Source organism: Camellia sinensis, chromosome 13 (genome assembly GCF_055761805.1).
Source record: "Camellia sinensis isolate YWXY chromosome 13, ASM5576180v1, whole genome shotgun sequence".
Classification (NCBI taxonomy): Eukaryota; Viridiplantae; Streptophyta; class Magnoliopsida; order Ericales; family Theaceae; genus Camellia; species Camellia sinensis.
Genome location: NC_138973.1, coordinates 60,445,998 through 60,465,124, shown reverse-complemented (window position 1 = coordinate 60,465,124; position 19,127 = coordinate 60,445,998).

Genomic DNA, 19,127 nt, shown 5'->3' with positions numbered 1-19,127 from the left:
AAAATGTGGGTTCCTACAGTCTACCCTCCTTAAAGAAGTTTGGTCCCCAAACTTAAGTTACTTTGTCCTACGAATAACTCCGAGTATCGGATTTTCATCTCCTCTTCCTTTTCCCATGTGGCCTCCTCGCCATAATGCTTCTCCCATTCGATTTTTACCATTGATATCGACTTGTTTCTCAACTGCCTCACTTGTCTGTCGATAATTCTCATCGGCTTCTCTTCGTAGCCCAGGTCTTCATTAACTACAACCCCGGAGTAATCTATTACATGCAGTGGGTCTCGGATATATTTTCTCAGCATTGAAACATGGAACACGCTGTGGACTTGGCTCAAATCTGGCGGCAAAGCGAGTCTGTAAGCAACGGTGTTAACTTTCTCAAGAATTTCGAACGGCCCAATATATCGGGGTGCAAGTTTACCCTTCTTCCCAAATCTCGAAACTCCTGTCATCGGTGAGACCTTCAAAAATACATGATCCCCAATTTCAAATTCTAACTCCCTCCTTCTTTGGTCGGCATAACACTTCTGTCGACTCTGTGCAGTTTTAATCCTCTGCTGAATGAGTTTGATCTTTTCAGTTGTCATCTGAACCAACTCGGGGCCAATTAGAGCTTTGTCTCCTACTTCAGTCCAACATATCGGCGATCTGTACTCCCTTCCATACAAAGCTTCATATGGCGCCATGCCTATGCTGGCTTGATAACTGTTGTTGTACGCGAACTCTACTAATGGCAAATGCGATTCCCAACTTCCCTGGAAATCCAACACGCACAGTCTGAGCATGTCTTCGAGTGTCTGAATCGTTCTTTCTGTCTGCCCGTCGGTCTGGGGGTGAAAGGCTGTGCTAAATCTTAACTCTGTTCCCAAGGCTCCTTGTAGACTCTGCCAAAATCTAGAAACGAACTTTGGATCTCGGTCTGACACAATGGACATCGGCACACCATGAAGCCTAACGATCTCATTCATGTACAACTCGGCAAGTCGGTCGGCATTGAATGTAGTCTTGACAGGCAAGAAGTGAGCTGACTTAGTAAACCTGTCGACTATAACCCAAATGGAATCCATACCTCTTTGCGTCCTCGGCAAACCCACTACGAAATCCATGGAGATGTGCTCCCATTTCCACTCAGGAATTGACAAGGGTTGAAGAAGTCCTGCCGGTCTCTGGTGTTCCGCCTTCACCTGCTGACAACACAGACACTGAAATACAAACTCGGCTATCTCTCTTTTCATGTTTGGCCACCAGAAGGTCTGCTTTACGTCCTGATACATCTTGGTGCTCCCTGGATGAATGGCAAACTTGGAACTATGGGCCTCTTGCAAAATCTTCCTCTTTAACTCTGGTACGTCGGCCACGCACAATCTTCCTTCAAACTTAAGCACTTGATTCTCCATGGTGTATCCCAGCCTCGGCTTGGTGACGAATTCATCAATTACCCTTTTTAGGAACTTATCTTCCATCTGTCTGGTCTTCACTTCCTCAACGATGGTCGGTTCCGCTGAGATCGTTGCCAGACACGCCAAACTTCCAACTAGCTTCCTGCTTAATGCGTCAGCTACGGAATTTGCCTTACCTGGGTGATACTGAATCTGCATGTCGTAGTCCTTCAACAGCTCGAGCCATCTTCTCTGCCTCATATTTAACTCTTTCTGGGTGAACAAGTACTTCAAACTCTTGTGGTCGGTGAAAACTTGGCAAGATGTTCCATACAAGTAATGACGCCATATCTTCAAAGCAAAAACCACGCCAGCTAGCTCTAGATCATGGGTAGGATAATTCTTTTCATTGGGCTTCAACTGACGAGACGCGTACGCTATGACTTTACCTTCTTGCATTAACACGCAACCCAAACCCTTATGTGAAGCATCACTGTAAATCTGAAATTCCTCATTAGCCGATGGTAGTACCAGAACTGGTGTTGTAACTAACCTCGTCTTCAGCTCCTGGAAAGCTGATTCTCTTTCATTGGTCCATTCATAAGCTGCTCCCTTCTTAGTTAGTTGTGTCAATGGCACTGCAATCCTCGAGAAATCCTTCACAAACTTTCTGTAATAACCTGCCAAACCCAGAAAACTACGAACCTCGGACACGTTGGTCGGCGTCGGCCAATTCACAACGGCTTCAATCTTACTGGGGTCAACTGATATACCATCTTCATTAATCACATGCCCTAGAAATGAAATGCTGGAAAGCCAAAACTCGCATTTACTCAACTTGGCGTACAACTTCTTATCTCTCAAGGTCTGCAGGGCAAGTCTCAGATGATTCTCGTGCTCGCTCGTACTCCCGGAATAGATCAATATGTCGTCGATAAAAATAATGACAAACTCATCTAGGTACGGCTTAAAGACTCTGTTCATCAAGTCCATGAATGCTGCTGGGGCGTTGGTTACTCCGAAGGGCATTACCAAAAATTCGTAGTGGCCATATCTTGTCCGAAAAGCAGTTTTCGCGATGTCCTCGGCTTTAACCTTCAACTGGTGGTAGCCTGACCTAAGGTCAATCTTGGAAAAGACTCGTGCTCCTCGTAATTGATCAAGCAAATCATCGATTCTAGGCAATGGGTACTTGTTCTTAATGGTCACCTTATTAAGTTCTCTGTAGTCAATGCAAAGACGAAGTGTGCCATCCTTTTTCTTAACAAATAGAACGGGTGCTCCCCACGGTGAAGTGCTCGGCCTAACAAATCCCTTATCCAACAATTCTTGTAATTGCGATTTCAGTTCTCTAAGTTCGGCTGGGGCCATTCTGTAGGGTGTTTTGGAGATGGGTTGTGTTCCTGACAAGATGTCCACAGTAAACTCTATTTCTCTATCGACAAGGTGGCCAGGCAACTCATTCGGAAAGACATCGGGGAATTCCTCAACAATGGGTATGTCGGCTAACTCAACACTTCCATTCAAATCACTTAGTATACTGCACAAATAACCCTGACATCCTTTTTGAATCAACTTGTAGGCCTTCATGGATGAGATTAAGTAAGGTGGGGGTACTACTCCTTTACCTTGGAAAATGACCTCAGCTAGACTTGGGGTCTTCAATGTGACGCTCTTAGTAACACAATTAATGGATGCATGGTTCGCTACTAACCAATCCATTCCCAATATGACATCGAAGTGGGTCATGCTTAATGGCATCAAATCAACTAACAACTCTACACTCTCAATCATAACAATACACGCCCTATAAATGGATGTAACAATCATATTTCTCCCAGATGGAGTAGACACAGATAATACGTAATCAAGGGGTTCTAATTCTCTACTCAACTTCTCGGCGAATATAGTGGACACAAATGAATGCGTAGAACCCGAATCAATCAATACGTATGCATCTTGAGAACAAATTGAAAGGGTACCTGACACTACCGCCTCGGCATTCTGGGCGTCTCCGGGTACCAATGCAAAAACTCTGCCTTGCCTTGCCTGTATTCTCCCGACGTTGTTGTTCTGTGCAGGGCCCGAGGTGCTTCCATTCCTCTTTCCGTCGTCAATCCCTGCCTTCGGGCAGTCCTTCACACGATGACCTATCTCGCCGCACTCATAGCAAGCTCCTGTTGCCCAACGACAAACCCCGAAATGTAGCTTTCCACAACTCGCGCACACCGGCTTGGCGTTACCTTCCTCATTTGAGTTGCTGGAACTGTCTGTGCTCATTCTCTTCTTGGCATTGAACGGAACTCGGCGATTATCATAATTCTGTCTCTTCCTCTGACCCTCACCTGAACTCTGGTATCGGTTCAAATTAGCTTCAGCCAGGATGGCCTTGTCCAGTACTCCGGCGTATGTCGACATATTGAGCATATTGACTCGATCTTGTATCGGTCCACGCAACCCACTTTCGAACTTCCTCGCCTTTCGGTATTCGTCGTCAACCATATGAGGTGCATATCTCGCCAGTTCAGTAAAGGCACGATCGTATTCTGCGACTGTCTTGTTCCCTTGCATCAGATTCTGAAACTCCGTGGTCTTTCGGTCTCGGACGCTAAGGGGGAAATGCTTGTTATAGAATAACTCCAAAAATTTTGCCCAAGTCAAACCCAGATTGCTTTCTCGGACCATCATCCACCACCTACGAGCATCGTCGTCTAATGTGAATGTTGCCAGAGATACCTTCTGGGCGTCTGTACTGGGGAAGATCTCAAACAACTTCTCCATCTCTAAAACCCATGCCTCGGCTTTCATTGGTTCTATACCTCCTTGAAATCTCGGCGGTTTCATTTTCTTGAACTCTCTGATTAGGGTTATCGTGTCGTTCCCATACAAAGCCTGCTGTAGAGGCACTTGTGGCACCGGAGGGGGTGGGGCTGTATAACGGCCATTCGTCTGCTCGGCTTGCGTGGAAGTCGTACCAGTATCCTGTGGCCTAGGTTGTCTCTGCTCACGAACCAAGCCTTCGACTAACCTTTCCAATCTCTCCAATCTATCTTCTGAACGATCTCGGCCAACTGGAGGTCTACCTCTCCTCATGATGCTAGGAGAACGCAAGATGAGACTTTAAAATAACTGAACAGATAATACGTATACAAGTAACAAATGCCTATGCCGAAATGATGCACACGTAGTCAAGTAGCAAGTAATATGATGCAATCCTAACATCATTCTAAGGAAAATCCTATGCTCCTTAGGACTCAAGGTGGGTGATTAACGTACTATAAGGATCTCGTGCTCTGATATCATTCTGTCACGACCCCAAACCGCCCCTAGTAGTTTGGTGCCGTGATGGCCAGTAATCCGTAATTACCGAAGGCCAACTTACAAAATCACACACAATCAGAGTATAAAATATGGGGCTTACAAGAGCGGAAGCAACACATATACATATACTGAATCTAAATAGTCCATGAGAGCAGTGCTTAAGTCCAATGAAATGACATACATTTTACAAAGTCTTACAACTTAGATACCATAAGGGAATGAGATACAAAATACATCTTGACCAAAAGGCTTCTCAAGCCGACATATACAAGTGCACATGAAATATAAGCTAAGAAGCATAATCTTCAAGATGGTACAAAATGCTAATCCAAAACATGTCGGCAATGCACCCAAAAACACATCAGCTACACGTCTAGGCCTCATTGCCTTCTTGTTCATCACCTACATATATATAGAGAGGGTGAGCTTGGATACTCAGTGAATGATATTAGAAATAAAGGTTTTGCATGATTGATACCCAAGATTTCTTTCAAAACAATACATAGCATACTTTACAATCAAGGGGGAAATCAAGTTCATTGCCGGCCTTTCAAGTTCCTTGGATGTTATTACATCTACTTAATACAAGGGGGTGATGACAATTCCAAGACAAGAGTGCAGTTGCATTATAGTCCCCTGCAGTTAAGGACTTTCAAGACAAGAGTGCAGTTGCATTATAGTCCCCTGCAACTAAGGACTTTCAAGACAAGAGTGCAGTTGCATTATAGTCCCCTGCAACTAAGGACTTTCAAGACAAGAGTGCAGTTGCATTATAGTCCCCTGCAACTAAGGACTTTCAAGAAATGTCATCAAAACAAGATAGTGCTTAATATACAAGTAGGGATAGTCATTCATGCTAGATCAAGTACTTTTCAAAACAAGGCAAGACGAGATTTATGAAAGCAAGTGTAACATAGCTTTATTAAAAATACCACTCACATAGTTCTTCAAACGTCGGGGTCGAGACAAGCCCAAGTCCTACAAACACATGGCAAAGCCTATTGAATGCACCTTCAACAAGTTTCGTATGTACACAAATGATTTCGGAAAACATGCTGGGCACCAACCAGGTCTAGGCCGAGGTTCCACACCTCCTCGCCGAGGTGTGTTCCCGAGGGCCTCATGCAAGGAAAGGAGATCGGGAAACTCTGGGTTTCCCTCTGCTGATGAACATAGAGAACATGAGTGTGAAAACATGAAAAATATGAATGTTCGATCACAATCTGTTATCACAAATCTGGGATTTTCATGCTACGAGTTTGAAAACATGGACCTGGGTACCCGTACTTGGAATTTTTGCGGAAATAAACACAAAAACATGATTCTTTATGCAAGCTTTCGGATCAAAACAAGACCTTTTCTTGAAGAACACATGAATGTCATTTTCTCTTTCTAAAACCGAACTCCAAAACAATGCATGGCTTACAAATCATATCCGATCATGCAATGCAATAACATGAACATAAAGAACATCATGAGCAGATCAAGAATCTAACCTTAGAACACGGATCTAACGGTTCGATCTCTAGGAATCAAGCTTGAAGATTTACTTTCTCACTCTAAAACTCCTTCTTCCTCCTAGAGTTTCTCTCTCTACAAGGCAAGGTTATGATTCCAAATGATAGTTTTCTTTACCCGGTTCTGGGGTTAACTCTCTGCTGAGACACGTGGCGGCGACTGGTTGGGTTTTCCCTGAAAAGGTGGCTGACAGACCAGACAAAGCATGGTGGAAGGGTGTTCAACAAGTAAAACGGTATGGGCTCTCTGACGAGGCAATGACATCGGCTAATAACAAGGCGTATCTAACAAGCTACGTGGAATGGCACTCCGGCAAGGGGTGACATCGGCTAACAAAAGGACTTCGGCAACTAAGGTGACAATGACCTCGGCTAGGTAGGACAACACTTGACTAAGCTGTGCCACATCTTGGCCTAGATGCGCCACACCTCGGTCTAGGTCATACCACTCCAGGACGAGATCACTTGGGTGCAAGGTAACATCTCGGCTAATGTGTCAAGGCAAGGACGGAGGTCAACAAGGGGTTCCAAGATACTTCTAGACTGAGGATGACCTCGGCTTGGAATGATCTAGGCGTAACGTAACCTAGGCTTGGAATAACATCGGCTTACATAACTCAGGCAAGGCGTGACCTAAGTTTCACATCAGGGAAGGAACAAGACAAGCACACAACACTTAGACAAATCACAAGGCTTCAAAACAAGGCATGGATCTCACTCGCTAAAGCGAAGCAAGTCACAAACATACACATGCAAGCTTAACAAGCCATAATCATACAGATGCTCATGAACATGACGAAGACATAAAATGTGGGTTCCTACAGATGTTGACCCAAAACCTGAAGTCAAGTCAGTGCAAGGCATGGAGGAAGTCCCATCATCGCTCTTCCTTGTGGCCTAGAGGGATGCCATCATTTTTCAGAACCACATCAAGAAAAGGAGGCAGCGCAGTAAGTTAGCCCGACGGATGCTAGTGCGGTTGTCATCATCCTGCTGCCCCTCATAAAATTTATTCACCAATGCCGAGACTGTGAGTTCTCTAGTGAACTCTAGGAACTACTTTACATTGGTAGTGTCTATGGAACAGTAGAGAACCTCGGCAATGGAAGCTGGTGTGATCACTAATTCCATCCCGTCAACAATGGACAAAAGGGCTCCTGGGGCCTCATCACTTATGTACATGTTTTGATAAAAGACTCACACAATACGAGGATACGCCAGTTCAATGACGATGCAGATGCCCAGGAGGCCCCGGTCTTCAAGTTGTCGGACACTCCGCACAGTGGGTTGGTGGCGCTGGAAGAAGTCCACATCAAAGGGTGTGTCACAGACAATTTGTTTGTCGGCCCAAATATCAGTTGACACATTCCTAGCGGCCATGTTGGCATTGCGAGGCCGTTTGGGTGCTCGGCGGGACGATGTAGCCATACCTGCACAAAATAATACAACCAACACAACCAAAAACGTGGAACTATTATATTAGTACTCATCAAATAGCGTATGTATGCATGAATCACTCAAAACCACATTGCCATCACACCAGAATTTCTTTTATTTTTTATTTATTTATTTATTTATTATTATTATTTTTGAATACTACCCTAAATTAACTTATACTAAGTTAGCATGAAGAAAATTTACAAACACAAATATGAAATACAAGGAATAAATAAATAAGCTAGTAGAGGAAAAGAGAAGAAAATAAAATAAAATAAAAATACAAAAAAATAAAAATAAAAATAAAAACTAAACCACAAACCAATTAAACTAATAATTAAATCACTAAATAAAAAATAAAACTAAATCGCTAACTAAACAATTACAACAAACAACTACATTATACAAATATAGGATAAAACAAGCTAAATTATTATTATTATTAGTATTAGTATTGGTTATGATGATTTTTTTTTTAAGGGGGGGCTGCACGTGCAGTGGTTCTGTTTCTTTCATGCCCAATTTTTTTTCTTTTTTTTTTAAATTGTAAGGTGGGCCACACGTGCGTTAGAGTTGGCCGCACGCGCGGTGGTTAGTTTCTGCTAAGCATTTTTTTATTTTTTATTTTTTATGAGGATGAAGATCATGGACAATAATGATGAACAAGGCTCAAAAATCACCATTAAACTACCAGTGGACTAATATTACAAGTGAAAACTAAGAAATCTAAACAAAAAGTAAGAAGAAAAGAAAGGAAGAAGAAGATATAGATCTGCCAGAAAAAATGGTCGCTGGAGGTGATGCTTCGGTGGGAAGATGGTAGTGAGTGAAAGTTGAAGGAAGAAAGAAGAAGAAGGTGATGGTGGGGTTTGATGAGTTTGTGGGTTTGTGGGGTTGAGAGAGAGAGAGAGAGAGAGATAACAAAGAAGATGATGAGAGGTAGAGAGAGAGTGTGCTGGGAAGAGTGATGGTCAAAAGTGGTTCTAGGGTTTTCTTAAAAAAATCTTTTTTTTTTAAAAAAAAAAGAGAAATAAAATAAGTATAAATAAATAAATAAACTGCATGAATTTTTTTTTTTTTGGAGAAATAAATTAATAAATAAACAATCTATAGGATTTTTTTATGAAAAAATAAAAAATAAGTAAATAAATATAAAAACAAAATCTGTAGGAATTTTTTTTTTTTTTTTTTTTGTGACGAAATCGCCCAAGTACAACCCAAAACATTTCAAACTATTTCTACATTCATTTCACATCCGAAATAAATATAGTACTATAAAATATCGGGATGCTTAACAAGGTATAATATTCACGCGAAAACCACGGGTACTACTTTTCTCCCTAACAATATTTGTAACTTTCCCTATTCTCCAACAGGGTGACAGACTAGGTTGATTCCGTATCCAGAATCGAAGCGCATAAAGCTAACTCGACCTATGGGGCTGCCATACAAAGTTGAAGCCGGGGTGGTTTTGAAGAAATCTCCACACCCCTGGTGTCATGACCTAAACCCACCCCTATAAGTTTAGCGTCATAACGGCCAGTAATCTTGGGATTACTAAAGGCCTCTTAATAGAATAAGAAAATATAAGGGGCTGCGGAAGCAAATGTATTAAATACATAATGTCCATAGAGCTGTGTAAACGTACATGGAACATAAAATTTAAAACATGAATAAAATATACACACATATGACATTGAGTCCACATGATTCTTGCAGCACCGTATAGGGTGTGCAGATGAACAAAAAAAAAAAAACAAAGCATTCTTCACAAGACAACTCTAAGCATGATTCACAAAACTTGACTTCTTAAACGGGAACCTCCTTGGGAGGCACAGTGGCTGGCTGACAAAACTAAACTCTCCAGGCAGCAGCTTAAGTCTGGTCACATGGCAGTTCACTTACATACATAATATAAACAGTGTGCGAAAGCCTAATGAATAATAACAAAGTAAAGGTTAAAGGAATCATGTCCCATAACTAATTCAGTAAACAAAAACAGATTCATATGCACGTTCTTATTCGAGTCAAAAACAGAAATCAGAGTTCATGCTTAGGCTTACATAGTACATCTGTTAGCGATAACAGATCACATACAGAGCATCAAGGGTCATACTTGTCAGTTCCATATAGGAACCTGTGGCCGAGTACAAACAACTTGTCGGTTCTACAAAGGAACCTCCAGACTGGGAATAGATAACTTGTTAGTTCCACAAAGGAACCTCCGAACCGGGAACAAATAACATACTTGAGCCACGGAATTGTTGCCAAGAATACTTGTCAGAAATTGGACAATCATTCATTGTTCATAAAATAAAATTTTAGAAAAATAAATCATTTCTTGCATATCATATCATATAAGAAAATACTTAAACGTGAACATAACTTTACCAAGTTATTACTCACAGATGGCTCCGAAAGAAGACAAACAGAGTAAGCAAATCAGATATCTTGTGGCGCGTGACCTACACAGATACAGAACGAATACGTACTGAATTACACATTCAGAATCGTTAACTTAGTTCGTTCTTATCTTGGTGTGTTTCTACTTCTTATCCTCATTATTATGTCTTAATCTTGGCCTGGGAGTGCTTAGGATGCAATGAGGATGACAAAATACTCTTGAAAACACTTAACAAAACTTGTTGAAAACAAGGGTCTCATTCCAGCGCAACTTCTTTCGCTTAAGCAGACATGCAAAAATGTGAGAGGTCGCTCGAGCATAACTTCTGTCGCTCGAACGGTCTGTAAACTCCACAAAAGTACAAGTTGCTTGGTTTTTCCGCTCGACGCTTGCTCGAACGTGAGACTCAGGTCCTCGCTCGAGCACAACTTTTGTCGCTCGCGTTATTTAAAAAAATAGAAAACTTCTGGGAGCAAGTATTTTACGCTCGACCCACCTTTTGGTCGCTCGAGCGGAAATGCAAGATCACAGAGTGGTCGCTCAAGCGCAACTTCTGTCGCCTAAGCGGAGAGCAGAATTCTGGAATTTTCAGATTTGCTCCCAAGCTACAAAACTCAAATTCAAAGATGAAATTCATGATCTTTTGGGCCAAAAACTGAAAGAAACTTATACAAACTTATAAAACATGGTGAGTTCAAAAGCATTTCGCAAAATCAAGCCCAAAAGCTTTGCCAATTGAACTAAACCAAACTTGGAATGGTGAAAACCATAACGTTACACATCATGCATGTAAAGATGCAAGTTCAAAGCTTTCAAAATATGACTAAATGAGACAAATTGATGGAAAACCAGATGGATTCTCAAAACTAAGGTAAAATGATAACATGCATCGGAGAATTCTTTGAAAATTTCCTCAAAATGCCATGATGTATACGTGCATGTATGGTATGATCTATATTATTTCATTTTTGCTCAATTCTACCATTACACAACTTAATTCTCTAGAATTCATGGGCTAAGTGATTCAATTCCAAAGTTACAAGGTTGAATTCTTACCTAGAAGCCTTAATTCCCTTGTTTCCTAGCAAGTCTTGCTCAATACCACTAATTCCTTAAATTTCCAAGCCCAATCCTTTGTTTGCACTCAATTCTCTCTTAGTCTCTCTCTCTCTCTCTCCCCACGTTTAAATTCAAGAAGTTGAGAAATGAAAGTGTAACTAATAGCCTTAAGTCATCTAATTGCCTTTTATAGGCTTAGTTTAAGAAGTTTAATTAATAACTAACTAATTGGCATTATTATTTGGTTCCGGTTTGAATTTTAATTAAACCTACCATAATGTTTTAAAAATTCCAGCTAACACATAATTCAAGTCAATTTTGTGATCGGATGCCGATAAAGCCTTAAATTCACAAACTAAAATTAAAACACAAACAGATATTTCTCCGAGAGACAGATAGAAACGCAAATAATGCAATGCACATGTAATTAACTCAGGATTTCATCTTAATTACTTATTAGGCATACTTAATCATGGCTTAACAATTAATCATGGGTCGGGGTTGTTACAGTCTTCCCCCCGTAAAGAGTTTGGTCATCCAAACTCGAATTACCTTCGTTTTAGAAGAATATCGAATCCAAAATAAACAAATCTGGGTACCTCTTCATCATATCTTCTTCCGTCTCCCATGTAGCATAGGTTCCTCCATGATTCTGCCAATTAACTTCCACCAACGGGATTTCCTTGTTTCTCAATCTTTTGATTCTTCGATTTACAACTTGGATTGGCCGTTCTTCATACGTGTAGTCATCCTTTAGCAAAATGTATGTTGGTTCAATAGCATGTAATGGGTCTCTCAGATAGTCTCAGAGCATCGAAATGTGGAAAACATTGTGTATATGTTCCATGATTGGCGGTAAGGCTACCCGATACATCACCAGATTGATCTTCTCAAGGATTTCATATGGCCCAACATATCTTAGTGCTAATTTTTCTTTCACTCCAAACCGCGTTTGGCCTTTCATCAGAGTTGCTTTGATAAATACGTGATCCTTAACGTCATATTCTCTATCTCTTTTTCGAACATTCGTATAACTCTTTTGGCGACTTTGTGTAGTTTTCAATATCTGTTGAATTAGTTTCACTTTCTCTGTCATTTTTTGTACAAGTTCTGATCCCAATAACGGTCTATCACCCACTTCAGCCTAACAAATCAAAGAATGGCAGTTCCTTCCGTACAAAGCTTAATAAGGAGCCATTCCAATGCTTGAGTGATAACTATTGCTGTAAACAAATTTGGCCAAAGGAAGATAAGTCTCCCAATTCCCTTGGAGGTCCAACACACACATCCGCAACATATCTTCCACGGTTTGATTGGTTCATTCAGTTTGGCAGTTTGTCTATGGGTGATAAGCCCTGCTTAACTTCAGTTCTGTCCCCAAAGCCTGTTGCAAACTTTGCCAAAACCTTGACATGAACTTCGAATCCCTATCAGATACAATGGATACTAGCACTCCATGCAACCTCACAATATCATTCATATAAATATTAGCCAACTTGTTCGTGTTGTAAATAGTTTTAACAGGTAAGAAATGTGTGGATTTAGTCAGACGATCAACGATTACCCAAATAGAATCCATACCTCGAGTAGAGCGAGGCAATCCAACAATGAAATCCATCATAATGTGCTCCTATTTCCATTTCAGTATTGGAAGCGACTGAAGCAATCCAGTAGGTCATTGATGTTCAACTTTAACTTGTTGGCAATGCAAACATCTTGCCACATAGTCAGAGATACTTTTCTTCATTCTGGGCCACCAGAAATTCTGTTTCAAGTCTTGATACATCTTTGTATTCCCCGAATGTAGAACAAATTTGGAGTTGTGGGCTTTAGTCATAACACGTTTTCTCAATTCAGAATGATCCGGTACACAAAGTCTATCCTGAAATTTCAATATATTGTACTCTAACACAAATCCAGCCTTGGCTTTGAGTCAATCTTGTCAGAAATTTTCTTCAGAGACTCATCTTCAAGTTGCTTTTCTCTAATTTCTTAAATGAGTGCAGGTTGAGCGGAAATGATAGCTAAAATCCCACCATATTCACGCAATACAATTTCAATCTCATCCTTTTCTAAGTCACATAACAACTCTTTTTGGCCAGTGAGCAAATATGACAAATTTCCCATTGACTTTCAGCTTAAGGCATCTGTCACTGTATTAGCTTTCCCTAGATGATACAAAATCTGCAAATCATAGTCTTTCATCAACTCTAACCATGTTCTCTGTCTCATGTTCATTTCTTTTTGGGTGAAGAAGTATTTGAGGGTTTTATGGTTAGTATACACTTCAGAAGTCACTCTATACAGATAATGGCACCAAATGTTTAGTGCAAAAACTACAGCTGCAAGTTTAAGGTCATAGGTCGGATTGTTCTTTTCATGTGGTCGGAGTTAACGAGAGGCATAAGCAATCATTTTACCATTTTGCATTAGTACACATCCTAAACCTTTACAGGAGGCATCACTATAAATCTGAAACCCATCAATTCCGTTAGGCAAAGTCAGAAATGGTGCAGTCACCAGTCTAGATTTCAGGTCTTGAAAGACCGATTCCCGTTGATCATTCCAATTAAATGATACATTTTGCTGGGTCAGTTGGGTAAGTGGCAAGGCAAGCTTAGAGTAATCTTTCACAAATCTGCGATAATAGCCTGCAAGTCTCAGAAAACTTCTAACTTCAGACACATTCGTTGGCCTTGGCTAATTTACAATGGCTTCAATTTTCTGTGGATCCACTGATATACTACCCTTGTCAACATGTCCCAAAAATGCCACGCTATCAAGCCATAATTCACATTTGGACAATTTTGCATACAACTTCTTTTCTCTCAAAATCTGTAAAGCTATTCTCAGGTGATGTTCATGTTCTTCCCAGCTTTTGGAGTAAATCAAGATACCATCAATAAACACAACGAAAAATTCATCAAGAAATTGTTTAAACACCCTGTTCATTAAGTCCATAAACATTGCAGGTGCATTAGTTACTCTGAAAGGCATTACCAAAAACTCATAGTGTCCATATCTAGTTCTGAATGCTGTTTTCTCTACATCTTCTGCTTTGACCTTTAATCGGTGATACCCGGATCTAAAGTCAATTTTGGAAAAGACTTGGGCTCCCTAAATTTGGTCAAATAAATCATCTATCCAGGGTAGAGGATATTTGTTCTTAACAGTTACTTTGTTCAGTTCTTTGTAATCTATGCATAGTCTTAAAGACCCGTCTTTCTTTTTGACAAACAAAACTGGTGCACCCCAAGGTGAAGTGCTCGATCCGATGAATTTTTTGTCTAACAACTCTTGAAGTTGGACTTTCAACTCTTTCAGTTCAGAAGTTGACATTCTATAAGGGGTCTTAGAAATTGGTTGTGTTCCGGGTACTACATCAATGGTGAACTCAATTTGCCTATCAATTAACTCCCCAAGTAGGTCATTAGAAAATACATTAGGAAATTCATAGACCACAGGGATCGTTTCCACATTAGCACTATCCGAAAACACAGTCAACACACAACACAAGTAGCCCCGACGCTCTTTCCTTAACAATTTCCCGACTTTCATAAATAAAATCAAGTATGGCGGAGGAACTACCCCATTTCCAGTAAAAACAAACTCAGGCATACCAAGTGGTCTAAACACGACAGATTTAATCACACAATCAATGGTGGCATAGTATTTCATTAACTAATCCATACCAAGTATGCAGTCAAAATGATCAACACTTAATGGTAATAAATCCACATACAATGTCACATCTCCAATCACAATATCACATGCTGGGTAAACATAAGTACATACCAGAGGACCTCCAGAAGGCGTAGTCACAGATAGTAAATAATTCATAGGTTCTAATAGTCAAGTCAATTTTCGTGACAAAGCATGAGACACAAAAGAGTGTGTAGAACCAGAATCCATCAAGACATACGCATTTTGAGAACATATGGAAATTATACCTGACACCACAGATTCGATGTTTTGTACATCTCTAGGCACTAATGCAAACACTCTCCCTTGCCTTAGCGTTTCATTCCTAATATTACCCCTGGCATTAGTTCTTACATTGATCCTCGTTAAAAGAGCAAGTCTGACTGAACTTGCTGCAAGACGGTTAGCATTGTCAAATCTCAGCGGACAATCTCTAATCATGTGGCCAGTCTTGCCACACCGAAAACATGCACCTGAGGCACCGTGACACGTGCCTTTATGCTTCCTTCCACAATCGGGACAATTTAGAATAGAGCCACTACTTTGGCTAGAGCTGCTGGAGGATCCCGTATTCTGCCTTTTTGAAAATGACAGGCCTTTTTTGAAATTGAATCTAGATCATTTACTCTTCCATTCAATTGTCGGAGATGGAGCTTGTTTCTTTGCTGCCAAAATGGCCTCTGCCATCAATGCTCTATCAAATACTTCTACATATGTTGGCAACTTCAAGATGCCAACCCGGTCAAACACTTTCAAATCCAAACCGCCTTCAAATTTTTGTGCCTTCTTGTAATCAGTATCCATCATGTGTGGAGCAAACCGAGCCAATTTAGTGAATTTAGCTTCATACTCAGCTAGGATATTCTGCCTTGCTTAAGTTCTTGAAATTTTGACACTTTTCGATCTCTAAAGCATTGGGGAAAATACTTATTGTAGAAAATCTCATTAAACTGAATCCACATCATATTTCCATTCTTAGTTCGAATAAGTAACCACCATCTCCGAGCTTCATCTTTTAACATGTAGGTGGCCAAAAGAATTTTTTGTGTTTCGGAGCAAGGAACACTTCAAATAGTTTCTCCATTTCGAGCAACCAGGTTTCTGCCTTTAAGGGTTCAATGCCACCCAAGAAAGTTGGTGGTTTCATCTTCATAAAATTCTGAGTCAGGTTGATTATATCATTGTTATCTGGCTCATGTTATGCTGGTGGAGGCAGAAGGGGCAAAGGTTGTTGCCTCTGTTGTTGTGTCAATGCTTCAGTCAAAACTGTAAGCATTTGTTCCATAAGACTCATACGAGTCTTAGAAAATTCGGTGGCATCATGACTTCTTGTATTTTCCATTTGCTATAGGTAAACAGAGCACCATAAACATAGGCAAAAGGTCATTTTCATAATATTAAATCATTCATTTCAATTTCATGTGTTCATGGTTAGGTTCAATTTTCACATTAAAGAACACACACACTCATACATGCAGATGGAATGCCCCTACTTCTTACTAGGACATCCTAAGCTCAAATGGACTCGTGTGTGCAGTAGAACACGTGCTCTGATACCACTCTGTCACAACCCAAACCAGCATCTATAGGTTTAGCGTCGTAACCAGCTAGTAATCCTGGGATTACCAAAGGCCTCTAAACAGAATAACAAAATATAAGGGGCTGCAGAAGCAAATGTACTAAATACATCATGTCCATAGAGCTGTGTAGACATACATGCGATAGAAAATTTAAAACTTGAATAAAATACACACACATATGACGTCAAGTCCACTTGAGTCTTGCAACACCGTACAAGGTGTACGAATGAACAAAAACAAAACAAAGCATTCTTCACAAGACAACTCTAAGCATGATTCACAATACTTGACTTCTTAAACGGGAACCTCCCGGGGAGGCGCGGTAGCTGGCTGACAAAACTAAATTCTCTAGGCAGCAGCTTAAGCCTGGTCACGTACCTGTTTACCTACATACATAATATAAATAGTGAGCGAAAACCTAGTGAATAATAACAAAATAAAGGGTTAAAGGAATGATATCACATAACTAATTCAGTAAACATAAATAGATTCATATGCATGTTCTTGTTCGAGTCATAAACAGAAATCAGAGTTCATGCTTAGGCTTACATAGTACATCCATTAACACTAACAGATCACATACGAGGCATCAAGGGTTATATAAGAACCTCCGGTCGGGTACAGATAACTTGTCAGTTCTACAAAGGAACCTCCGGACCAGGAATAAATAACTTGTCAGTTCCATAAAGGAATCTCCGCCCTGGTATAGATAACTTGTCAGTTCCATGAAGGAACCTCCGGACCGGGAACAGATAACATACTTGAGCCATGAAATTGTTGCCAAGAATACTTGTCAGAAATTGGACAATCATTCATTGTACATAACATAACATTTCAGAAAAACAAATCATTTCTTGCATATCATATCATATAAGAAAATCCTTAAACATGAACATAGCTTTACCAAGTTATTACTCACAGATGACTCTGAAAGTAAACAGACAAAGTAAGCAAATTAGATATCTTGTGGCGTGTAACCTACATAGTTACAGAACGAATACGTACTGAATTACACACCCGGAATCGTTAACTTAGTTCGTTCTTATCTTGGTGTGTTTCTACCTCTTATCCTCATTATTATGTCTTAATCTTGGCCTAGGAGTGCCTATGATGCAATGAGGATGACAAAATGCTTTTCAAAACATTTAACAAAACTTATTGAAAATAGGGGTCTCACTCGAGCGCAACTTCTTTCGCTCAAGCGGACATGCAAAAATGTGAGAGGTCGCTATAACGATCCCGGTTATCCCTTTACAATCCTGTTGTATTCCGGACTCAGTTTCATGGAGTTGGTAGTTGTATCTATCTTGCTGTCATCCTTTAATTCCATTTGTTCGGGTTTTAGGATGTATTGGGCAGAGTTATTACAGGTTGGTTAGGCTTTGGTTTCAATTCTTTGTTGCCCGGTTTTTAGGAGGTCCGCTCGAGCGGGTCTTCTTGCGCTCGAGCAGAGATTGTACGCTCCCAGTATTTTGGTGCTCTACAGAACTTCTGCAGGCGTGTTTTTCACGCTCGAGCGGGTTTCTTTGCGCTCGAGCGGTGGCGCTCGAGCGGGTAGTACTTTTTGGTGTAAGTTCTAGGAGGGGGAAATCTACGCTTGAGCGGACTGGTTTTTGCGCTCGAGCGGATAAACTTTATTCTTGTGTCTTGGCGCTCGAGCGTACCTAGTTTTTGTTCTTGATGCTCAAGCGTTGTGTTCTCCGCTCGAGCGAGAATGTCGTATATCAGTTGGCAGCTGGGTGTTTTAAATTCACTTTTTACTTTCTCTCTCTCTCTCTTACTTTTTAAAAAGACATTTTGAGAGTTCCTCTCTCTAGAAACTCCCTTCTCTCTAGGGTTTGATCTAGTTAGAGTGCTTCCTTTCCCTTCGACCTTTGTAAAAGTTGGGTTGATCATCGAGGGCTACCCATTGATCCGAAAATATTGAGTTTTGGAGCACGTTGAGTTTATTCACCTTCTTTCCTTGAGCTCCGAATTTGAGGTAGGGATTCCTACTCACTCTTATGGGTTTTAACCTAGATTTTGAGCTTATTGTTTAAATGGTTGATTTTGGGACTTAGGGTTTCAAAACGTGTTAAAGAGGGTTTTGTGATTTTGGGCTCATAATATGTATTTTGGGTTTCAAAATGATGATGTAGTTGTTGGTTGGTGATATTTGAACCTTTGAGTTGATATTGAGAGTTGGGGGTATAAGCCCTAATTTGTTGTTTAAAATTAATTGGTATAATTAATTTGAAAATTGTAGCTATATGGAATTGAGTTGGAAATAATGAAATTGGTTCGTTATATGGTTGAATAGTGGAGTTAGATTTATAAATCGCTCACTTTTGAAAACATTGATATTTTATCTGTTGGAGCTTTTATTATCTGTCTAGAAATAATTGCTTGGGCTACCGGTGAAGGGTAGTTTTGATAGTTGTAGACAATGCATGATGATTAGGCAAACTAAAACTAATCAATTGGATATGTCATAGAGTATGACGGTTGATAGAATGCATTAACGTTATGTATTGATTGATTATGTATATGACCTTTTTGTATATACGTTGTGTGTGTGAGAGGAGATAGGGGATGTACTCCACGGTTTAGGGGAAGATAGGGGATGGACCTCTAAACCGGATGTTGTTTGGGAGGAGATAGGGGATGGACTCCATTGATACAGCTCATATGCTTGTCAGATAATGTGTTGATATAACTCATATGCTTATCTTTGGAAGTGTTGATACAA